Source organism: Pan paniscus, chromosome 22, assembly GCF_029289425.2.
Source record: "Pan paniscus chromosome 22, NHGRI_mPanPan1-v2.0_pri, whole genome shotgun sequence".
Classification (NCBI taxonomy): domain Eukaryota; kingdom Metazoa; phylum Chordata; class Mammalia; order Primates; family Hominidae; genus Pan; species Pan paniscus.
The window spans coordinates 23304790-23330905 of record NC_073271.2 but is presented as its reverse complement, the minus strand read 5'-3'; the positions used below and the strand labels follow the sequence as shown (position 1 = coordinate 23330905).

The 26116-nt window shown below is 37.0% G+C and overlaps 1 pseudogene; it reads left to right on the top strand.

The window, feature by feature from the left end:
• Positions 1–2690: 2690 nt before the first annotated feature.
• Positions 2691–3700, top strand: LOC100971464 (glutathione peroxidase 1-like; annotated as a pseudogene).
• Positions 3701–26116: the final 22416 nt, after the last annotated feature.

The following is a 26116-nucleotide window of genomic DNA, read 5'->3' as shown; positions in this document are numbered from 1 at the left end:
GATCTTAAAAGAAAACTTAAATTGTGTTTTTTATCTTGGATACATGTACTAAGATAGAAAAACTAAAATATTTTATTAAGGTAAGTCACTACAAAAAATGCTTAGTTGACAAAAATTATTTAGTTTTTGGAATACCTGATTTGACCCGGATTTTATTATTTCTTTGTGCCTTATCTGAGTCACATTATAGAATATGTAAAGGAAAAGGTCAAGCAAAAGCCAATGGAGGCCCTGCAGACTTCAGCTGGCCATGCCAGGGGTCTGCCTTTTAAATATTACCACATATTGGTAAACATGGTATTTGTTGAAAAACAAAATTATTCCATAAAATCCAGTTGTGAATCATAATATCTTTTTTATAAAGTTCTTGATAAAATATGCAGTTATTTTATGATAATACTACTCCCTTTCAGGCATCAAAACAAACTCATGGTAGAGCCACTCATTAACCGCTTGACCTTGAGAAAACTAGTGGATTTGTAGGACTCTCAGATTTGTCTATGAATTCGAGACTTTCATCCTGGGGCCTGCCTGTTTCACAAGTTGTTATGTGCCTGCAAGGGTGGTGAAGTTGGATGCAGAAAATCCGAGTGCACTTGTGAATTTAAGGGAGTTTTTACTTCAAGAGGCTTCAGTTTCTCATTCAAAAGTGAGAATTTTTTATTTGATAACTTCAAAATCAATTTCATTTTACAAATGGTTTATAAAGAAAATGCTGTTTAAGTAATCATATTGCTCATGTTATATTCTTTAATATTGCTAAAATATGTTGCCATATACAAAGTAATGCATAAAATGGTATTTAATACAGTTTCAGGTACTATAGAATATAAATATTTGTTTTTATTAGAAGACGGTTGGGTACTTTATTATATCTCTTTTACCTTGAAGGTGATTAAGACTACACTCTCTAAAGTGAGAGTGTTTGCAGAGACCCAGAGCACTTTCCTATCTCAGGTACAGATTTATTTTTAGAGTTTCCTCTGTGTGCCAGTTTCAGATCTATGTTTAGTTACTGCTGTATAATGCACCATGGTAAAATTTAAAAAAATAAAAAGCAGTTTTCAAATGTCTTGAAAAGCAAATCACCACTGGAACCTCACATGCTTGTATTTACGATTGTATAGCTACTAGAATTTGCAAAAAGAGCTGGGTTCAATTTTAATGAGTGTTATAAATACCAGGATAAATGAGTAACTACAAAAAATTCCTGAACGCGTATACTCAGTTCTGTCGCACTGACTGATATATTCAAGGCTATGATACAGATTAGAATACTTTTCAACTTTCAGAGTAGGAGAGAACACCTCCCCCACAAAAAACTCTCACAAATTAATATTTTAAAGAGACGTAGACTTCATTTTATGAATTCTCATATAAAATTTTGTAATTTTTGATAACACTGTCAGAGCTATCTTGCTAAGTCCACAGATACTGGGATAATCCCTCTGCTTTCAAGCATTCAGAGATGATCCTGTTATTAATAGGACAAGTCCAAATTCCGGATCATAGCCTCACAGTCAAACTGTCTTTTGACCTTTATCTACTTGTACCCTTCTGTCACCTCAAAGTCACCTTATGCCCCAACCACACTATTTTTATTACACTTTATTTTCTTTCATGCAACTACATCTCTGTTTCCCCCGCCTTTTTTTTTTTTTTTTTTTTTGAATTAAATATACTCCTAGCAGACTGTCCCCTCTGTGCTGGAATTAAATTCACCTGTTAAACTCACATCAGGTTCATTGTTAAGTACTCTCAGATCTGCAGACTCAGTAATATCTCTTTCTATTCTACCATAATACTGTGTAGTAGCACAGGGTGATTATAATTGTGCCTTGAAAACAAAATGTGATCAATTAATATTAGCTGAATGTTGAATGAAATCAAATGTATTAACTGACATATGATAGAGCAACTCTGAAATTTTGAGCAAGGCGCTTCATATAGCCGAAAAGTATTGCTCTTTTCACTGTAAGTGAAGATAATTGTATCTATTACCTTGTATGTTTGCTGGTAAGGATTAAACGAGATATCTAGTACTTAGAACAGTGACCGCTCTTCTAAATAGCCACTGTAAATGTAAAGCGTAATCTCCAAGAAGGTAAGATAATTCTGTTTAACCCATCACTGAATCACGAGTACCACGAATTATGTTTGTCATTAGTAGATGATGAATAAATATGGATGGATGATGATTAAATGAATGCTGGAATGTGTTAGACTATGAAGAGAGCATCCAGTAAATGTTTAAGCAATCTAGTGGCACCTTTCTCTCTCTGGATATTGTGGAAACACCAAAGAAAATTACTTAATGGTAAAGAGTACACCCTGTAAAGTGGGTTGCCTCAAATGGTATCTCAGAATGGCCACCTACTAGTCGTTTGCCTAATTCATTCGAGTTAATTAACCATGAGAAAGTTTCTCATCTCTCTGTGATTAGTTCACTCCTAAAATGAAAATACTTTGTGATGATTAACGGAGTTAAACATAAAGCACTTAGGATAATTCTAGGATACAAGAAGATTTTAATAAATGCTATTACTATTATTTTTGTTATTCGAAGTATTTTTTTGACAGTGTTTGTTCGGGGCGCTCCCCTAGCTTCTCGGACAGTTGCGCCCTGTGTGCTGCTGGGCTAGCGGCGGCGGCTGCCCAGTCGGTGTAAGCCTTTTCCGCGTGCCCGCTGGCCGGCGGGCAGCCTGTGCCCTGGGCTCCCTGCGGGGCAAGGGACTACTTATCGAGAATGTGGCGTCCCTCTGAGGCACCACGGTCCGGGACTACACCCAGATGAACGAACTGCAGCGGCGCCTCGGCCCCGGGGCCTGGTGGTGCTTGGCTTCCCGTGCAACCAGTTTGGGCATCAGGAGAACGCCAAGAACGAAGAGATTCTGAAATCCCTCAAGTACGTCCAACCTGGTGGTGGGTTCGAGCCCAGCTTCATGCTCTTGGAGAAGTGCGAGGTGAACGGTGCGGGGGCGCACCCTCTCTCCGCCTTTCTGCGGGAGGCCGGCCAGCCCCCAGCGACGACGCCACTGAGCTCATGACCGACCCCAAGCTCATCACCTGGTCTCCGGTGTGTCGCAACGATGTGGCCTGGAACTTTGAGAAGTTCCTGGTGGGCCTTGACGGTGTGCCTGTATGCAGGTATAGCCGCCGCTTCCAGACCATTGACATCGAGCCTGACATCGAAGCCCTGCTGTCTCAAGGGCCCAGATGTGCCTGGGGCGCCCCTCCTACCCCGACTGCTTGGCAGTTGCAGCGCTGCTCTCTGGGGGGTTTTCAGCTATGAGGGTGTTTCCTCTAAACCTGCAAGGAGGAACACCTGATCTTCCAGAAAATACCCCCTCGAGATGGGCGCTGGTCCTGTCCATCCCAGTCTCTGCCAGACCAAGGCGAGTTTCCCCACTAATAAAGTGCCGGGTGTCAGCAGAAAAAAAAAAAAAAAGTATTTTTTTACTTTATTATTATTAAAAATAGAGAATTATCTGGTTAATGAAATGAAAAATGATATAAACCTTGAAAGGAGGAAACTATGCTCATAACAATAGCAAGAGAGATGAGCTTTGGGGCATGCTTTGTAGAATTAATGAATTTAGGAGCGATTCCACGGACTGATGAAGAGTAAATTTACCTAGAATATAAGGGGGCATCTCAGAAATGAATCTCCCCTTACATAATTACATATTGTCATAAAAAAGAAAATTAAGGGACAGTTTAAGGCCTTCAGGTACCTAAATAGTGTATATTGGATAAGCTGACCACTTAAGGCTAAAACAGGAATGATTTTAAAATCATAGCTAATAAAGCTGTTAAAAGTTTTATTTTAAATAGTGAAAGAAAATGCAGATAGAAGAATTGAATCTACATATTAGTTATTTTCTTGGGTAGTAACTAATATTATTTTGAGTGTTTTACAAAATTTGCCTAAGATAAAAAGCCGTATTCTAAAAGGAGAATCTCTTTTACTCTTATAAAATTAAAGCATTCGGAAAATATTAATAATTCTAAAAAGGAGAGTACGCATCCATTGTTCTTCCAAAAATACTTATCACTTTTTTGTATATTTGACTATAACTCACAAACTAGATAATACACAGAAGAGAGTGGTTAGAATAGTGTACAGGCTTAAATAGTACAGGCTAAAATCATATTACATCATACAGTGAAGGGTAATAAAATACTTTACCTGGAGGTTTTTGATTCTGAAAGAGATTAGCATTTGAATCATTCAATCCTTTAAGGACCCAAATAGAATGAAAAAGTGAAGAAAGGGCTAATTTTCTTTCTCTCTTTCTCTCTCACTCTCTGTCTTCCCCTCTGAGATGCTACATCCATCTTCTCCTGTCCTTGGACACCAGAGCCCCCGGATTTCACCCCTCCCTCCTTGTCAGATCTTTGAACTCAAAATACACCACCGGCTTCTTTGGTTCTACAGCTTCCACACAATTCATAGACTGTGGAACTTCTCAGCCTCCATAATAGCATGGGTAAATTCCCACAATTAGTGTTCTGTTATATATCTACATATATCTTATTGGTTCTGTTTCTCTGGAAAACCTTCACTAATACATCCTGTGACTTTCCTAAGGCCAGGGCTAGAACAAAAGGCTGGAAATTACAGGGAAACCAACATTTGGTAACCACTAGTAAAAGAAAGAATTTTCATACAGGTGGTCAACAAAGTCATGGACTGCTTGATAAAGAGGTGACCTCATTCCATTTCTGGTACCATAAAAAGAGAGGCCCAATAGACATTGATAGGAATGCCCAGATCAGGGTGAGGTTGAAGTTGCTTAGGAGCCAATAAGAACAGTTCTACTAATCAGAATGGACAAGAGCTAATTCGCTATAATAGATAGATTGTGCAGCTAGGCAGACATTTCCTGAATTAGAAGAGTGAATTGATGGGAAAACCACTTAGAATTTGCAATGTTTTAATTCTTGTTGGGTAGGCACGAGTGAAAGGAACATCCTACAAGACAATCACTTTTTGTGAATATTGGGGACACTACTACCGTGTCCTTAGTCTTCTTCAGTTTTCATGATGTACACTAGCTCCTTGGTGATTTTGTCTTCTCCCATGAGTTTAAATGCCATTTAGGCACTGATAATTCTAAATTATGTATCTTTAAGCTTAAGTTCTCTACCTCAGTGGCTTCCTAATTCACTCAGAGTGAAAGTCAAAGTCCTTACTATGTCCTTGAGGGACTCATAATCGGTGCCTCGGGCTCCTTTCTCCATTACGTCTCTGACTTCACCCAGTACTTGTCGTTCAGGTCATTCCAGCCACTGTTGCTCCTTGTTCTATCTCTGACATGCTAGGCACATCCTCAGTTGAGGTCGTTAGCAAAGATTAGTCCTTCACACTGAAATAATTTTCTTACTAATATTCTCACAGCTAAATCCATCATTACAATTAAGTCTTTACTCAAAGCTCACCTTTTCAATAAGTGCTATACTCAGCACTTTATTTAAAATTTTGTGTTCTAATATACATCTATGCATTTTTATTTTATTATTTTACTATTATTTTTCTCTCCCAAGTGTAACTATATTTTTCTGTTTCGTTCATTACTATACTTTTGATAGTTTTTTTTTTTTTTTTTTTTGAGACAGAGTCTTGCTCTGTTGCCCAGGCCACTGTGCCTGGCCCTTGATAGATTTTTTTTAAAAAATTATTGGTGGCCCATGCCTGTAAACCCAGCACTTTGAGAGGCCAAGGTGGGCAGATCACGAGGTCAGGAGATCGAGACCATCCTGGCTAACATGGTGAAACCCCGTCTCTACTAAAAATACAAAAAATTAGCTGGGCGTGGTGGTGGGCGCCTGTAGTCCAAGCTACTCGGAAGGCTGAGGCAGGAGAACCGTGTGAACCCAGGAGGCAGAGCTTGCAGGGAGCCGAGATCACGCCACTGCACTCCAGTCTGGGTGACAGAGCGAGACTCGGTCTCAAAAAAAAAAAAAAAATTATTGTTCAGCAAATATGTCCTGCTCCTTCCCCCGGGAAGAGTACACTTTACTGCTCCTCATATATTGGCTTGGGCTCTGAGACTTGTTCTGGTCAATGGAATGTGGGAAGAAATGACAGTGTGCCACTTTTAAACACAGGCTTTCCTCCATGAAAAGAGCATGTCCAAGGCAGTCTCTGTTTCTTGGGCCATGTTCTTAGGGTAATAAACAGGTACAGCAGATCTGAATTATACCCAGTGCCTGAATTGTACCCATCCAAACCCAACCTAACCCAGAGAAGCTCAGCAGAACTACAGACGGCTCACAGATCCATGACCAAGACATAAATGCTCTTCTAACTCACTTGGATTCAGGGTTGTGTATTATGTAAAACTCTTCCAGTAAGCAGTTGATTGATGTACATCCCAGGCTCTAGAATTGTGTTTGGAGATGATCAATAAATATTATTTTAATTGATTAACCAATTAGACGTGTCAAAGGATACAAAATTACAAGTAGATAGGAGGAATATGTTCTAACGAGCTGTACCACTGTAAGATGACTATGGTTAACATTAATTATAGTTTTAGATAGCTAGAAGGAAGATATTGAATATTCCCAACACAAAGAAATGATAAATGTTTTAGATGATGGATATACTAATTACCGTGATCTGATCACTATACATTATACATATCAAGACTTTACTATGTACTTCATAAATATGTAGTTATTGTATGTCAATTAAAAATAAATAAAAAGTTAGAAGTAAATGACTTTTAAATAATCTTTTTAGCCCTATTTTAACTGTTGGTGTCTGGTGCACAAATTATGCACTAGAATTAATTTAGTTCCTTATATAATTGTTTACCCTCTTTAAGGTCATGTAACAACTTTTTAGTAAATCATTATTTAGGATACTAAGCAGTATTTTAATAAACTAAGGACATGTGTTTTCTAGTTCATTCAAATGATATCCACATAAAACAAATTGAGTTTTTTGCTGCTTTTAATTTTTTAATCACTAACATCAGGTTATTCAAACATCAAGTCTAGTTTTTAAGAAAATAAAGATGATGATGTCAGCAGTCCAGTCATTTCAATGATACTAACAACCAGGATAAATCTACTATTCAGTAGTTAAATCTGGTTTATTACAATTTGGTTATGATGTGACTTCACTTTCAGTAACTTGCACATTGGAGAAATTTAGTTTAAAGGAAATGATAAAATTTTGGAGGATGCCATTTCCATGTTTTGGTAATGAACCAGATTGTCATATACAACCATATCAAGTGTAATCACTTCAAAGATTTTGGAATTGCTCCTTTCTGTTTTGCTTTCCATTCTGTTTCTCCTTTTTGTTTTACTTTTCTTCTTTAATCTTGTTGTTTTTCTCTTTGCTACTTGTTCCTTTTCAAAGTTCTTGTTAACACTTATTAAGGAGTGTGGTTCAAAGCTCCAAAGCAAACAAGCAGCAGGAGAACGGGATGAAAGAACTGGAGTTTAATTTTCCTGCCAGGTTTCAAATGGAACTCAACAGTATCTGGGGTACCAGCCAGGTTTTGTAGAAGCTGCTACAAGGCTGCCACCCTTTTAGTCTCCATACAATTATAACTGGGAATTGAAGAATTGTCCAAACATCGGAAAGCCAAATTTTCTTAGAATTTAGTTTCCACAGCATCAAAAATATGTTTGTATTCTCCACAAAGATCACTCAGCTCTCTCTACTCTGAGTATTTTGCCTGTGTCCAAAAGTTAAATACCCTCACACCATGGTACGGGAACATACTCGGTTCTCAACATTTGTAAAAGCTATAATATAAAAGTCCTTATCAGAGGAATTGACATTTCTAGATGGTATTAAATTCACAAGGAAAAGACGTGTTCAATATTTCATTTGATCTTGATAATTTCACTACAAACATTGAATTTTTAATCTCTCCTTCATGAGGATGAGACCTTAATTCCTTTACAATGTCCATTGCTTAGCATAAGAAGTAGGCTTATTATTATACATATGTCAGAGAGATATATATATAGAAAAGTAATTCCTTTATTCAACTAATACTTATTGAGCTCATGCTATATACTAGGGCTCATTTTAGGTGTTAGGGATATCCAATGAATAAAACAGGAAATAATTCTGGCCTTCAAAACATATATATATATGTTTTTCAGTACTTAATAACATATAATATATTATACATTATATTTGTATATATTTTATATGTATAAGGGATAAGAAACAATAAATGCAATAAATAAATATAATGTATAATATGTTAGATAGTATTAAGTACTGAAAAAAATAAAGCAGAGAAGGGAAATTTAAAGTCTGTAGATTGGGAAGAGGATTCACAATTTTAGGCAATATACTAGGGAAAAACTATAAGACACCATTAAAACAAAGGCTTAAAGGAGTAAACATCTAAAAACTATTTTTCTGATTACAAAAGGAATACATATTCACAGAAGGCAAAAAAAGCATTTCAGAAAATCTCAGAATATTGAAACAACTATTTGTAATTTCATCATTCATAGTTAATTCTTATTAAAAACTTGATTTAGATTCATCTCAGTCTTTGGCTATAGGTGGTTTTAACGTGTGTGTGTATGAGAGATAGAGGTAGAGAGAGGATATACAGGTTATTCAGAGAATTGGGACAATACTCAATTTCAACACTGTTAACCCAATTCTTATGCAAATAGTTTTAGAAAGCAATCTTTAAAGCTTTTTCTATTTTGTTAAAATGATACCATGAGGAATATAATTGTACATAAGTTCTCGCATATACCTTGGTAATTATTTTTGTGGATACAACTATTCAAACTATTGAAGCATAATTCACTACTGAAAGTACAACAATAATAATAACATACTATAAAAAGTATAATTGAATATGGAATATTTGTTCACTGATGATTTAGTAGACAACCTCTCATCTAAATCATACTTTGATCCAGATTATTTATTGTTATCATGTTTTTAAAGAAGTTTTTCTTGTCTTCTTTTTATATTTTTTCCTTGATCACATTTTTTTAATTTCAAAAGTAACATCCCAAGTGTAAGGTCTTGCCATGAACCCATCATTAGCTGAAGGCAAATTTAAGGCACTTGGCTATCCCATTTAGGCCTGAGGTTGCAATTTTTTAAATTTTTGCAATCAGACCTTGGTGATGACCTTGAGCAGTAGGATATAAATAACTCCCACATGCTTAGTGTTCCCATAATGGAACACTAGGTATAAATGGGTTAACCCATTTATATTTTCATGATCACGAACACTCTTTTCATGATCTAAAACCTAAAAACACAATGTTATTAAATTATTGGATAGTCTAACCTACCAGACAGTTTAATCTTGCATATTAGAAGGATGCTACTATAAATGTATTCTTCCTCATGTAGTGATGTGTGCTATTTATTTTAACTTATTAATATTATGAAGTTTTATTTAGACATTTTCAGTGTTAGCAGTATTTAAGTTTATTTAAATTTAATTTAGCAGCTAGCACATACTACTACTGAAGAAAAAGCAATCATCCTCATTTTCCTAAAAGACTATAAAGTTGGAAATTATAATCCTCTATTTCTCCAATTTCTAACCTGTAATTTTCATGGCAAATACATTTTAATGAACTCAGTGCTACTGAAATATTCTTCCTGATTTTATGTTGCAAGTTTACATCATCTAAGTGAGCTGTGAGATACGAAAATAGGCAAAAAAAGAAGATAGCAGAAAAGCCCTAATGTTTTGGAAGGTGAGGAGGAAGAGGAGAAAACCCCCAGAAGTATGCTTATTTTTAAAAATGTGTTTATAAACCTATAGTTTTACTGAAATACACAGTTGATGCCCAATTGCAGATCCCTTTCATTTTGCAGAATAATTTATTAACTGTTAAATTCTTTAGATTTCACTTCGAAAAACTATAAATTTTTAGAATTCTTCCTCTGCTTGCTGAAATCTCTTGTCAGCACCAATTACAAAGATCCAGTTATTTGTTTGTATATTTAAACTCTCTGGATTTGACTTAGCTGCATTTGATACAGCGATAATTTCTGTATTGTTATTTCTTTGTCTTCGTATAGTGACTGGAGATAGGAGAGCTTTTGGAGCAAGGACAGCTATGGCACTACTTAAAAATGGTCTGTTACACAGACTGGTCTTCAGGCTCTTATTAGTTGGTGCTTGATGAGTACTTAAAATAACTTAAGGATAGAAAGAGTTCATTAGACAATAACAAATATAGAACATTATACCACAGCAGGACAAGCCTAATGTTGTGTAAAAAGAAAAAAAAAAAGCAACTAATACAAAACAGAAATCAGTCTCTGAATATCTCAGGAAACACCTAATTTTCAGTTTTGAAGCTGGAAACACTCTGTTTAGGGGCTAGATTTTTTATTTGTTTATCTTTTTTTTTTTTTTGAGACGGAGTGAGTCTTGCTCTGTCGCCCAGGCTGGAGTGCAGTGGCACGATCTTGGCTCACTGCAAGCTCCGCTTCCCGGGTTCACACCATTCTCCTGCCTCAGCCTCCCGAGTAGCTGAGACTACAGGTGCCCGCCACCATGCCCAGCTAATTCTTTGTATTTTTAGTAAAGATGGGGTTTCACTGTGTTAGCCAGGATTGTCTTGATCTCCTGACCTCATGATCTGCCTGTCTCAGCCTCCTAAAGTGCTGGGATTACAAGCATGATCCACAGCACCCGGTCGTTTATCTTTATACCAGAGTGAAATATGCCACCGAAAAGTACACATAACTTATGTTTATAGCTCAATACATTTTTACAAACATCCATGTAACCAGTACCAGATCAAGAAATAGAACCTGCATCTTAGTTCAGGGCAGGCCTATTGCCTTTTATTCTAGTTACTGCCTTTCTCAGGTAATCACTATCCTAACTTCTAACATAGCTAGGTTTTCCTGTTTTACACAAATAAAATTAAATACTGCACACCCTTTTATGTCTGGAGTTTGTATTCAAATTATGTCTGTGAGATGCATTTGCATTGTTGCTTAAAGTTGTAGATTATTCATTCTCTTGCTCATAATATTCCATTGTGTGAATAGACAACCATTTATTTGGCCACTTTACATTTCATGGTCATTTAAACAGTTTCTCACTTTGGGGCTATTACAAATAGCACTGCCATTAAGATTCTAGTGCCTGTCTTTTGGAAAACATGTGTTTCTAGAATTGTGGGTCATGGGGTATGCCTATGTCCAGCTTTAGTGTATACTTCCAAATAGTTTTCCAAAATAGTTGTATCTCTTTATATTATCACCAGCAGCATGTGAGACTTCTGCTTGTTTCACATACCTTCCAACATGGTATTAGCTGTTTTGCTTTTTGAATAATACTAGTTTTTCAACCACTATTTTTCATAGTTTTTTTCTAAGCCCATAGTAATATTTCAATCACTATTTTTCGTAACTATTCATAGCTTTAAGTACATTCGCTATTTTTAAAATCACATGTATTCTTGACTGATGGTTTAACATCATAAAGCATGAGATTATTTTTTTCTTCTGATGTTTGGTTTTTCTGTATTTTTTGGTTTGCTTTACCGGTTGGTAAAACAGATACATATGGATTTTTTAATAGAAAAAAAGCATTAAAGAGAAAATATGCCCTTAAAACAAGCATTTTTTAAAAAAACCTTTTTAGGATTAGCAGTTTTTCTATTTATATCCAAGTCAGAAATAGCAGATGGAACTCTTTCTAATAACCTGATAATTTTTCCATATCCTACAGGCATTACTTTCTCTCTAAACTTGAATGATAACCACATGAAAAACAGCACCCAATTTCAGGCCCATTTCATTGGAATGCTGAAGCTGAGTCCATTGACATATATCAAGGACACATTTCTCAGGTCTTTCATGTAGATGATCTTATTTATTCCACCAAAAAAAAAAAAAAGCCAAACAAACTTGTGAGATATTACAAGTGGAGTTCAGAAAACTTGCGACTCCTTCAAAGTTACATAACCTATAAATGGCAAAGTTGGGTTCTGAAATGAGATCTGCTAATTCAACATTTTCCTACTTATTTTGCTGAAGAAATCTCTTTTCATAGAACACTTGCAAACATCTTGCGGGACCTGTTTCCTACAGACAACGGTTTGGAAAGCATTATTCTAATTCCAATTCCAATCAACTTCCCATTAAACCACAGATGTCCTCCTAAACAAGCTATGTGATTAAACTATATTTAAAACAGCATAGAAATTCAGGCTATCAAAATTAAATTAGTCTCAGCATTCCATTTTGTTACTTTAGGTGAAGGACAGAGTTAAAAGGATTACTTCAGAAATGTCCATATTTAAACATCCTTAGCTATTTTTATTCCAAACATATTAACTTTCATAATTTGATTCAGAAGGAACTAGTTCTTACATATCTAATTCATGAACACTTTAAAAAAAAATTATCTCCTCAGTTACCTCTCTGTTCCCTTAACCACTAGGACCAGATGGTATGGCTGGCAGCCAAGACTAACATGCATCTTTACAAATGTACACAAGATGGGGAAGAGATGATAGTCAATACTGTAATCTTAGAATTGTAGTGTCAGAAAACAAGTTCATGAGGGAACACACAAGGACAACAAGAGCACAAAACCTAATTTATTTGCATACTTTTCCATGTAAATTAATGGAACCTGCCTGAGTTCAGGGCAGGCCTATTGCCTTAGGTACCTTCAGATTTTGGCACTTACTGTGAAACTCTACTTACGTAGAGTTGACTAAATGTAACGTAGTGTTTTAAGTGCTTTCCACTTTGTAATTTATTAATATATCCAGGCATTGAAGTAGGTTCTATTATTACCACTTTTTGACAAGTAAGGATATTAGGACCCAGAATACTAAGTAACTTGACCAACATTGCATGATTAGCAAACAGTAGAGTCTGATTTGAACAACAGCCATCTGAAGCTGGACTCTGCTCTCATCCATAGCCACCAAACTGCCTTCCAAGAGCTCCAGGAAATCATTCACACCTTTCTAGTTGTTAATCTCTCCCTTTTCAGAATTCAGATAGATGTTTCTTAAGCTCACTCTCTCTCTCTCTCTCTCTCTCTCTCTCCTGTTTTCTCTAGATCTCAAACTTTTTTTTTCTTTTTTGGAGCAGACTGACTAATTTCCTTTTATGTATTTAGCCTGAGCATTATCTCTCATTTAATATGTCATGAATGAATGGGAGAAGGAGTAGAACTAGAAAGCATGCCTTCATCATCCTCTCAATGCTTAAAAGGAATTTTCTCTTTGCATAGTGAGTTCAGAAGGACAATAAAGCTGACAAATGCAAATAAAAGGACCTATGCAAGCTTTTCCAATTTGTGTAAATATTTCATGTTACATGGACCAAAGCAACCATAATAAAACCAATTCGATTGATACATTTAGGCATTAGCCTTCTTTTAGTTGACTTAATTCTCTTTTTTTCTTGATGCCTTAGTACTTTTGAAGCCAGATTTGTCCTTCATAGCCTGAGGATTAATTTTTGCATTGGGAATACCATAACTAAATACTCAAGAATCTAGAAATAGAGGCAGAAAATCTTAAAATTATTGTATACAAGCCTGGATGTCAACATTTCAATGTTATTTCTTTGTTCCATGAGGATTCCAGTATAGGAAGACCCTCAGTGATAGCCTTCCTTCCTGTGAACAGTGAGGTATATTCCACTCATCTTTTAAATCTAACCCATAGGCAACTATCTTGGTATTCTGCTCTGATTGAAGTATTTCCTTAGTCTGCTCAGCACTTTCCCAGTGGCCTTTCCCTAGGGGCTCATAACTTCAAGGCTATGACTCTCTAGAGCAACTGGTACTCAGTCCCCTTGTTTTCTATTTCTGTGAAGCATCTTATCAAATAGTTTAAGGAAGATATTTTCAGAGATATTAGCATGTCGCTAGTTCCCTGGAAATAAAGGACACTTTAAGTGCGGAGAAGAAAAGCTGCTCATCTTTATTTCAAGGTTATGTGCAGAGATGCAACTCACCGACATTCTGACAAAAGATATTCTGAAAATAAAAAATCAATCACCTTAAATGTGGCCAAGAAATTCCTGCTGTTTGGCTTTCACAGTAAGTGCCAAAATCTAAAGGGGCCTATGGCTTCAGTAGGAAAAAAGAAAGACACATGCATTTTATACGTGACTATGGATCCACTGTGTGCAGAATGTCAAGACTTGGGACAAATGCATTCAGTTATAAAAATGCATTCTTTTGTTTCTCTACACTACAGCCTTGGAGATAACAATGCTTTATTTTTGTTTGTTTTACATTTTGTTTTATTTTTTCCTTCTGAGCCAGTATTTACTGAGTGTTTTTACTGAGCTGGGCACTTCACCCAGATTTCTTACTTAATCCTCACAGCAGTGTTCTGAGACAATCATTCCCATCACCATCCTCATTACATTACAGACAAGATAACAGATTTCAAAAGGTTAAATAACTTGTCCAAGGCCACACAATTAGTACTGATCCTGCTGAACTTCAGAGTCTATCAGCTTAGCACTATGTTATGCTGCTCTCAAGGCCCTACTTTGGGACTTAAAAATCATTCATTCTTTCTCTCCCCAGAAACTCCCTGGAAGCTCAAGGTGTTCTTCATCCCACTCCTGTCTACTCCTCACGGCCACTTCAGCCTTGTTGCTTCCAGGACCTCAGTGCTTACCACAGCTCCTGCTGCTACCACAGCAGCCGTTGCTGCCAGAGTGCCAAAGTAGAAGGAATGTTTTCCCTTGAGTGATTTCAGATCTATGCTTAAGGCTGCCCAAATTCCCCACAGGTCCCTCCAAGTAAAATGGTTTCTTCAATTTCGTAATCACCATTCTCAAACATACACACAACATATGACCAGCTTCTCAGGACAAATAATCATAATGTTATTATTGAGTACTTGCCATATGACATTATTTTGTTTCATGTTCCAAGCAACTCTGTAAGTTATTTTACATACTAGGAAAGAGCGGGCTGAGAAATGAGAGCAGAAATGGAATATGAGCTTATTTTGTACTCAACAAAAGCACCTTTCCATTGATTAAAGCCTGGTATTTCCTGTTGGGGATACATTTTCTGCTGACACCTCCCACAGGCCGAGTGCCTGTTCTCCCAGGCCGCTTGTCTTCCTCAGAAGTCAACATAAACATTTTTTTCTTCAAGGGTGTCATCTTAATTTTTCAGGAGCCGGCTCTCTGGACCTTCCTAAAAATTAAGCCTATAAAGACCATCTCCTGATAATACAGGGAGCTACTGAATATCGTAAAATGTATTTATATAGTATCTCCAACATCACAGAACTCGACTACATTGTTCTCAAGTGGATCCCAGATTTTTATATGACCTTGCTGATATAGTTATCAAAACTAGCCAGATGCCTTGCTGTTGAGTTTCTGCTTACTAATCAACTTTCTCATGTTCAGTTTGATTTCCCAAATACCTTAACTATGAGGGAAGTAGCCTAATGGTGAATGGGAACACTTCAGTCCCTGAAAGGTCTAGCCTTATTGGCATTCTATGTTGGGGTTTTGAAGATGTTAATTTTACATCACTTTCGTATATTTGACCAAATCTTTATATCACATTTTATTATATATTAATATTTCATTTTTAACTTACTCTCTTTTTTTTTAACTTATATACATACAGCCAAGGGAAAAAAAAAAACAAACTTTGGGCAACTACCTAACACATCATTTTTTGTGACAGTTATATTTTTAAAATACATATTTAATACTTAAATACTTTTTTTGAAATGTTTATTAATATACCGTCTGAAATCATTCTAGGAACCACCAGTTGGCTGTAAGTACATATGGCAAAACACAGTTAAAGCCTATAAATTAGAAATTAATCCCTTACTTTATGAACTAGTATCAGGTAGCTATCAATAACTTAATGAATTCTAGATTTTTTGGCCAAATTTTGTTTATGCTTATGAAAAGTTTAGGTGTAGAGTCTTACTATAGTTAAGCCAAAAGTGAACCGTCATCCCTCCATGATATTTTCATCTCTCTTTTCTCAATTTTATTGAGTTGTTTTCTTACTTAAGCTTTGAAAATGTTTTTCAATGTCTATACTGTAAGGAAGAACCATCCAAGCTACTTTACTTCTTACGTCTCTTCCCTAACTATCACAGTTTGTATTTTCTCTTATAACTATTCCAACTAATCTGCTATTCAATTACATTTCACATTGTCTCTAATTTCCATGCAATTTTTCGCATGTATCAATCTTCATTTTTAAAAATACTATCTTTCTGATTTTATGCAGAATAAAATTATTTAGTGTATGCTTTGACAAACCAAACATAAACCTGAAAGACAGCAAGCATATATGTTTACCTAGCATTTTAAAAGGCTGTGAGAACTGATGAAGGCTAAGAGAACTGATACAAATATATGAAGTTCAACGGTTTGTCTTTCAACTTGAAGCATGAGTTTATAAGTCAATACTAACATCACCTTGTTAATTTCTCATTTTAGGGTGTTTGTCATTAAATTTCCATTCTTTAGATGGTAATTTATTTTCTTCAAATGACTTAGAGAATGAGTAGTAAATAAATTACGTAAATTCTCAGAAGTACAAATAAAGGTATACACATACATACAAGTACACACTTGTCTAAACTTCAGAATTGAAAGCTAGAGTTCATGACACTGTCTTGTTATGATTTGCTGTTATTATACAAGTTAATCTAATAATTACTAAAAGCCTTTGATTATCATCATAATTCAATAAAAAAAAATCTTGGCACGCTTACTCTGAAAGAGTCCCCCATGCAAACCAGCGTTAACATGCTATCAGGACATAATCTGGCTTGATGGATTTTGGAAAAGCAGAATATAGTAACGTAAAAAATAGCATCGTCATCATTTTTCACATGGGAGGGATTTAAGCCCTTCTTGCTGAAGCACTAAAGCAGGTTAATTGGAGCCAGAATATGCCATAGGTTGAGAAGACATATCAAACTGAATTCCTGCAAAAAACTGGGGGTTAGCATACTGGTATCAGAAATGCTGAAATCAGAATGTGGTGTGAAATAGAGACAATAAGAAGGAATTAAAAGCTAGAACACAGGAGATGCGAATCAGACTGACAAGTTAAACTCATCATGGGAGTTTCATGATTTCTGACTCCGACCTGAGAAGACAAAATAATTTCATAATAGAACATTTTGGCTACTACTTCTTAATTCAATAAGTATATTTTGAAATTTGTCTAAGAAGTATTCCCATTACTCTCTCTCTTTCCCAAATTGAGTGGATTAGATTGTGTAACTCACAGGAGTTTGATATCTCTAAGGGAAACCCCATTGAATATCAGACTCTGTCTTGGTTTGTGTCTTTTGGTGAACTTGAAAGCTTAGAGTAGCCACAACTCCAAGGCCTGTTCTGGGAGCAGAATCTCCTCTTGCCTTCCAGGGAGGAGGGACATTGCAAGGGATTCTACTAGGACTTGAAAACAGACACAATTTCCCTCAAATATCTCTTTCCTTCAGGCTTGAGATATCTTTGTCTTTGCTCATTCCTCTATTTTCCATAATTCTTTAAGTTCTTGATGGTTCGGGTCAAATGTCCTTATATTCCCTTTAGACCAAAAGCTTGTCACTGCCCAGTACCCTCTGCCCTCTGTAGGCTGGATTCCTGCCCTGAGGCTTGAACCATGTGATGAGAAACCAATGGCTGAATATATAATTTTACTCTTCCTTCCCATGTGGCACCCAGGGCCAATATCCTGCCTGTTCAAACCTACTTGTTGGCTTCCTTCTCCTGCATGGACAGACCTCCCAGGATTCTGACCTCACACATACTGACTGAATTCCTGGATGTAATGACCCACCCACAGAACTGGTTGACCTTCCCAGTTGTGACTTTTCCTGGAATTCCCTCCTAAACAACTCTTTCTGGCCAGATAAGTTTATTTAACCACCACAGCTCACACCACCCGATTAAAGATTTCTTTGTTGTATCCCCATGCAAAGGATCCACTTTATGGTTGGTGCCAAAACACACACAGACGCACACACACAACCTGCTCAAAGTTTCTGCAGGTTGTATTTCTAACATGTTGCCATAGTCTAAAAGTCCTAGAAGAAACACCTTATTTGTTCATCTTTTTAAAAATAAAAATAGTTATTTTTATAATCAGTGATTATATAATTTATGTTTACATATTACAAAATTTATCTATTTATAATTATAAAATTAATATATAAACATAATTATTTCAAATTATGCAAATAAATTATTTTCATGGGTCAAGTTTTTAATTCATTTTAAAGAATAGAAACAAATTGTGTTATTGTCACTTGAAGGCTACCCTGAGAGTAGATTCAAGGTAACTTGCAGCTTGAGGACTCTACAACACCATAGAGAGTCCCCTTCTAAATCCTTTTGGCTACCTTTGTTAGACTGGCAAACAGGTCTCAGCACCAGAAAGCGGTAATCTTGGCTATTATTAGAATCCTCTTCTCCAGAATCTGTCAAGAGGCTTTGACCCAAATAAAATCAATCAGTACAAAGTATTTTTTTCTTTTTTGCCTTCTGCTGAAGCTTTAAGTGAAATATGGCATGCTTCCATACCTATTTGCAGAGGAGAGAAGGAGAGGGAGAGAGAGAGAGAGAGATGTCTAAAACAGCTACTGCCTTGCTAATTTAAGATAAAAAGCAGTAATATATAATGTAGCTAATAAAATATATTCTCTATTATCTTATTTTATGTATTGGATTAGGGGTTGACAAACTTTTTCTGTCAAGAGAAAGATGGGAAATACCTTAGGCTTTGTAGGCCATAAGGTCTTGGTTGCAACTAATCAACCATGCTGCTGTAGCATGAAAGCAGCAATAGACAGTATAGAACAAATGAGCATGGCAATGTTCCAATAAAACTTTATTTACAAAAAAAGATGTGTCTAGCCCTCAGAAGCATAGTGTGATGACTTCTGATATAAACTTATGAAAGATTTTATTATATTGGGAAATACATAATTTTAACATACCATGCAATATGTATTTTTACCTGGAAACATAATTTAAAATGGATTCATTGAATAATGTATAATTAGCTATGAAGGAATAGGAATTAAATATTCTAGAAAGTATTGTGATTAATTATAGTGTTATGTGCTCTTCTATGTTTCTGTTGTTTTCTACCTTAGTGGTTGAGTGAATTAAATTCAAACCTGTTTGTTTTTTTGAAAACAAACAAACAATAAAGGGGCTACTTTATTGGAGATCAGTACATGTTTTTAGTCATTGCTTCTTTTTTAAACATTTAAATTAACTATGTGATCTAATTACCAAATTAAATAGATAACTATTGAAGGCATTTTTTCATTTTTGGTTTTAATGGTCTATTTACCACATTTATTTGCTTTTTTCCCTTTTAAACAAAGAGAATAACTAAACAGATCTTAATGGACTGAATATAAACAAGAAACACATCTGTGTGATCGTCACACAATGCAAATTAATACACCTTGCAATTTCACATCTGTTGTTCAATAGTCCTCAGTTTTCATGGTACATTCATTCAAGTTCTTGTCTTCATTAGAAGCACTGAGATGTGTCTCAGGCAACCCAAAATAAAATTGTATATACAAAAACTTCCAATATTCACTCTCAAAGTGTTAAATAAAGAGTTGGTCCTGGCTAACATGGTGAAACCCTGTCTCTACTAAAAAAAAATACAAAAAATTAGCTGGGCATGGTGGCGGGTGCCTGTAATCCCAGCTACTCGGGAGACTGAGGCAGGAGAATGGTGTGAACCCAGGAGGCGGAGCTTGCAGTGAGCGAGATCGAGCCACTGCACTCCAGCCTGGGCGACTGAGTGAGACTCTGTCTCAAAGATAAATAAATATTTAAAAAAGAGTTGGTCCCTTTTAGTGATCACCAAGAGACTGTAAAGGCATACGGCTCATAGGATCATGGAATCATAAGTTTTGCAGAGTATCAGATAGAGATGACATTCATATCATTTGTTCATTTAAGTCTGGAGCCCACCTAGAGTCCTTCAATCCCTCTACCTTCAGAACACATGCTGAAGGGGCAAAGATAGTTATTGATGTCGTGGCTTGGGGAAAACTATTATTATGAGTCAGTCTTTTTATTTTTTAATATACGCTGCTATTCTTACTTACTGGATCCTCCCCAGTAGGAAAGGGAAGCAAATTAATCTTGAATATTCTTTCTTTTTGGTACCAAAATCTTCTCAGAGGAGTTCATATCATTTACTATCTTCCTTAGATTGAGAGATGCTTATCACCCAGTCTATATTCCTTTGGATAAAAAAACTGAAAATCGGTTGAAGACCATTGCAAAATTATCCTTACTGTTTTGGAGGTGTTATAGAATAAGTATGGAGTTTAATATCATATTGAGTTTAGAACTATTGCTACTTTTTCTTTCCATAAATTATTTCCAACAATGTCCTCCATTCATTCTACAACATCACACTTTCAAAAAAGTCTACTTCTCTCACTAGAACTTCAAATATCATATACATATAAGAATTCATTTTTGTTCTCCCTAACATACAAAGCAGGGTAGATTAAAACATTCTCGCCTCTTGTTCTTCAGAATCTGTCAAGCGGCATTGATCCAAATAATCAATCAATCAATACAAAGTATTCTTTCTTTCTTGCCTTCTGCTGATGTTTTAAATGAAAACATGGCATGCTTCTATACCTATTAGCAGAGTAGAGAGAATGAGAGATTTCTATGTTATTTTAACTTTGGAAGTCACCAGCTCTTAATCATTGAAAATCATCTTTCCTCCCGCTATGCACCCAAACTCATAACTTAAGGGCTCTGAGCGTATCCAGCTCATGTTGGTCAGTTTTAGAGACAGGGCCACTTACTGTTCTACAGTTGCATGCTCTGTCTGGAGCAGAGCTCGGTGCATACCAGAAACTGCTTTTTTAGCGTGCATGGTTCCCTACTACAGACGGCATAACCTTGCTGCAGGACACTAGGAATTTTCATTGCATGGCTCCTTTAGATATTTTTCAGACTGCACATGGTATCTTTTTGTTTTGTTTTAAACCACTGATACTTCTAGTATCACGAGCTCTACAGGATGATAAGGCTGTATGGGCAAGACTGCTTATAATAGCTGCCAAGAAATATCTTTCTCTGGATCCCACTTACAGCAAACGACCTTTCATATCACATAATAAATGGGTTGGAACAGTGTTCCTAAGGACTACAAGAGATCCCTCAGCCCTTCTGCATGTGATTGCAGAGTGAGAAGTTGGTTGTTTATGGAGGAGAAGACCCTTACAAGACACTGAATCTGCAGGCACCTTGATCTTGGACTTCCCATCCTCCAGACCGGTAGAAAATAATGTATGCTGTTTATAAATCACCCAGTCTATAGTATCTTGTTACATCAGCCCAAATGGACTAAGACAGCAAGCATTGTCTTGTAAGGCAACTGACACATTTGAGAGCTCTTAGATGTCTTCAAGCAAGTGGGATCTGGAGGGGTTATGTCTTTCAACAGAGAGGAGGGGGACGCTTGTTCAGGTTCGGGGGTTTACAAGAATCTAGAAATTCCAAAGTTTTAAGAGCACTTCCCACCCAAGTTTCAAGTCCCCACTTATTCCTTATGAGAGGCTTTACTTTGGCAGCATTTTGATAATCTGATTATTCAGTTATCTCTTAAGTTCTACTCTTATCATTAGGCAATAAACCTAGTTTTTAAATTGGTCATTTCTCAGGCTTTTAAAGTACTGCCAGTGAGACTCTGACATTCACATGTCTTTCTGAATTGGTGTTTGATCTCATTAAGGCCAGTTATTTTCACTTTTCAAATCATGAACAATACTCACTCAATATCATAGTCTTCTAGTTACCATTTCCCTCTATCTCTCAAACACCACATATTGCCCAAGCCAGTGACTCTTTTCCACCCGCATTTTATCTCAGTGATATGGTTCGCCTGTGTCCCCACCCAAATCTCACCTCAAATTGTAATAATCTCTACATTCAAGGGCAGGGTCAGGTGGAGATAATTGGATCATGGGGGCAATTTCCCTTATACACTTCCTGTGGTAGTGAAGAAGTCTCATAGGATCTGATGGTTTTATAAATAGGAGTTTCCCTGCACAAGCTCTCTTGCCTGCATCCACGTAAGATGTGACTTTGCTCCTCATTCGCCTTCTGCCATAAATGTGAGGCCTCTCCAGCCATGTGGAACTGTGAGTCACTTAAACCTCTTTCCTTTATACATTACCCAGTCTCGGGTATGTCCTTATTAGCAGCATGAGAAGAGACTAATACAGTAAATTGGTACCAGTAGAATGGGGTGCAGGTGTAAAGATACCCAAAAATGTGAAAGTGACTTTGAAAATGGGTGACAGAGGTTGGAACAGTTTGGAGGGCTCAGAAAAAAAAAAAAAGGAAAACTGTGGAAAAGTTTGGAACTTTCTAGATACTTAGAGGGTTCAGAAGACAGGAAGATGTGGGAAAGTTTGGAACTTCCTAGAGACTTGTTGAATGTCTTTGACCAAAATGCTGATAGTCATATGTAAAATGAAATCCAGGCCAAAGTGGACTCAGATGGAGATAAGAAACTTGCTGGGAACTGGGGTAAAGGACACTCTTGCTATGCAAAGAGACTGGCAGCATTTTGCCCCTGCCCTAGAGATCTGTGGAACTTTGAACTTGAGAGAGATGATTTAGGGTATTGGGGGAAGAAATTTCTAAGCGGCAAAGCTTTCAAGAAGAAGCAGAGTGTAAAAGTTTGGAAAATTTGCAGCCTGACCATGAGGTAGAAAAAAAATCCCATTTTCTGGAGAGAAATTCAAGCTTGCTGCAAAGATTTGCGTAAGTAACGAGGAGCCAAATGTTAATCCCCAAGACAATGGGGAAAATGTCTCCAGGGCATGTCAGAGACCTTTGCAGCAGCCTCTTCCATCAAATGCCTGGAGGTCTAGGGGTGAAAAATGGTTTCCTGGGCCAGGCCTCTATGCAGCCTCAGGATATGGTGCGCTGTATCCCAGATGCTTCAGCTCCAGCAGTGTCTAAAATGGGCCAATATAGAGTTCAGGACATTGCTTCAGAGGATGCAAGAGCCTGTGGGTGCCCAGAAATCAAGAATTGAGATTTGGGAAACTCCGCCTAGATTTCAGAAGACATATGGAAACTCCTGGATATCCAGGCTGAAGTTTGCTGCAAGGGCAGAACCCTCTTGCAGAACCTCTGCTAAGGCAGTGTGGAAGGGAAATGCGGGGTTGGAGCCCCAACACAGAGTCCCCACTGGGGCACCGCCTTGTGGAATTGTAAGAAAAAGGCCACCATCCTCCAGATCCCAGAATGGTAGATCCACCAACAGCTTGTACCTTGAGCCTGGAAAAACCTGCAAACACTTGATGCCAGCCCATGAAACTAGCCAGGAAAAGGGCTGTACCCTCCAAAGCCACAGAGGCAGAGCTGCCCAAGGCCTTGGGAGCCTACCTCTTGCATCAGCATGACCTGGATGTGAGACATGGGGTCAAAGGGGGTCATTTTGGAGCTTTAAGATTTGACTTCCCTGTTGGATTTTGGACTTGCATGGGGCCTGTAGACCCTCTGTTTTGGCCAATTTCTCCCATTTGGAACAGGTGTATTTACCCAATGCCTGTACCCTCATTGTATCTAGAAAGTAACTAACTTGCTTTTGATTTTACAGGCTCATAGGAGGAAGGGACTTACCTTGTCTCAGATGAGACTTTGGATGTGGACTTTTGAGCTAATACTGAAAGGAGTTAAGACTTCGGAGGACAGGTGGGAAAGTGTGATTGGTTTTGAAATGTGAGGACATGACATTTGGGAGGGGCCAGGGGTGGAATGTTATGGTTTGGTTGTGTCCCCACTGAAATCTCATCTTGAATTGTAATAATCCCCATGTGTCAAGGGCAGGGCCATGTGGAGAAATTGAATCATGGGGGCACTTTACCCCGTACTGTTATTGTGGTAGTAAATAAATCCCACAAGATCTGATGGTTTCATACATGAGAATTCCCCTGCATAAGCTCTCTTGCCTGCCACCATGTAAGACGTGACTTTGCTCCTTATTCACCTTCCATCCTGATTGTAAGGCCTCCCCAGCCACGTGGAACTGTGAGTCAATTAAATCTCTTTCTTTTATAAATTACCCAGTATTGGGTATGTCTTTATTAGCAGTGTGAGAACAGACTTATACACTCAGTTCATTGTGAATGAAAAATCTTAACAATTTAATTGCTGCAGGATTCCAGGGAACTGTGATTCACAGATTCTCCACCTACCTTCAGCAATGTGGTACTCACTGTCATGTAGCCAGTGATAAATTCAACTCCAAAATCTATCCTTTGAGACTGCTTGTTAAGGCCACTCCTTGAACCAGCTGTTTTAGATCAGATGTTCTAGAAACAGAGCCTAAAACAGGAATTTTTGGATACATATGTTGTATTGATGGATTGCTCATCATGAAAAGGAAAAAAAAAAAACATAAGGGAGTGAGAGAAACAATATAAGGAAGAGAAAGAGCTGAGCAAGGATGAGGTCTCAGGTGAAGTTTAACCTTGGCCTGATTCACAGGGTGCTCTGGAGAAAAATCACACCACAGAGTTGGCCCACCTTGAGGCAAGGGGGTTGGCCTTTGTACCACATATCAGTAAGTCATTTACTATGGGCAGTCATTTGCATGGTGGTGGCATTGGAGTATAACTATTTACCAAGCACTTCCCATGTGGGAAAGGGGTTAAATTTGGGGGATATGCAGCCAACACTTCTAGCAATGGGGGGATGTGCATACTAGCCTGTGAAGGGGATCTAGGTGGAACACCAGTAGCACCCTACTATACTTTCAAAAAAAAGTATAAATCAAGCACAATTTTTTGCACTTATTCTGACTCCAACAGAAATTTTCAAGTAAATGTATATAAAATATTAACATTATGAATCTGTTTTTCCTGACAAAAGAAATCAACTAAGAGCTCAAAGAAGATCCAGCTATAGCAGCCACAATTATTCTTTCATGTAATAAATATCCATTAAGTACCTGGCCTGTGCCAGCATCATCTTATATGTTGACTCTGTCACAGAGAAGAGGGCTTTATTATATGTAGTCATATAGCAGGAGTAGTAGATATCCTGGAGCCTGAAATTCTTATGCATCACCAAAATATTTTCCAGAACAAAGTAAGTTTATCGCTACAATGACCTACATTGAAAATATTCTATGACATAACATTTATTATATCTCCATAGTCCAAAAAAATGGAATTATTTAGTCAAATCATCAACACAATATAATTTACAGAATATGTACGTGACAGACTATATACATTTGCACTTAAACAAAATCAGTGAATCTAATATGTCTCATAGACTAGCACCAGGACAAAGCGATTCAAATCAGGACTTACTGAAAACAATCCAGAGGTATGTTTACAAGGCGATCAGCACTTAGAGTCATTATATTACAATTTAAAAAACCATATGTCAGAAGAAGTATAAATAACCTGAAAATTCTAAAAGAGAATGAACTGCCTTTAATGAGGTATAGAAGTTTAGCTGTATTCACCAGTTTTAGATTGTGGATTGAAGGTAAGGCAGAAAGTTGAAATAGCATTCATTTTTGTGTAAAAACAAAATGTTACACCAGTCAGAATTATATTTTGGTAGTATATTATACAAATTTTTCAGAGGCTTCAAAGACAAAGGGTTAACTCTCATGTGTGCAGTATGATGAATGTGGATCAATGGGAGTGGCTATGAGCTCTGTAATCACTCAAGCTGATGAAAGATTCATCGTTCTGTTATGATTTTGAACAGTTTCTATTCCTTGCACTGGAATAGCCCCAGGAAAATTCTACACTCGTTCTTAAGTGCTCTCTCTTGAAAGTGACAAGTGTCATCTTTAGTAAAACCCCTTTTACTCCATCCGTTGAATCCCAAGTCAATAGTAAAGCACACAGAGAAGCATATGCTAGCAGTAGAAGAAGAAACAGAAATATTCATGTTTGCCAGTATGTTCACAGTAAATGGTCTAAGCTTAAAAATTGTACTAGTATTCAGACCATGGTCTTTTATAATCATTTTGCACTATACAAGAAATCAGAGATTTTCAGGAAAAGAACTGGTCCAGGTCTCAGACAGGAAATGCACAAAAATGTCTAG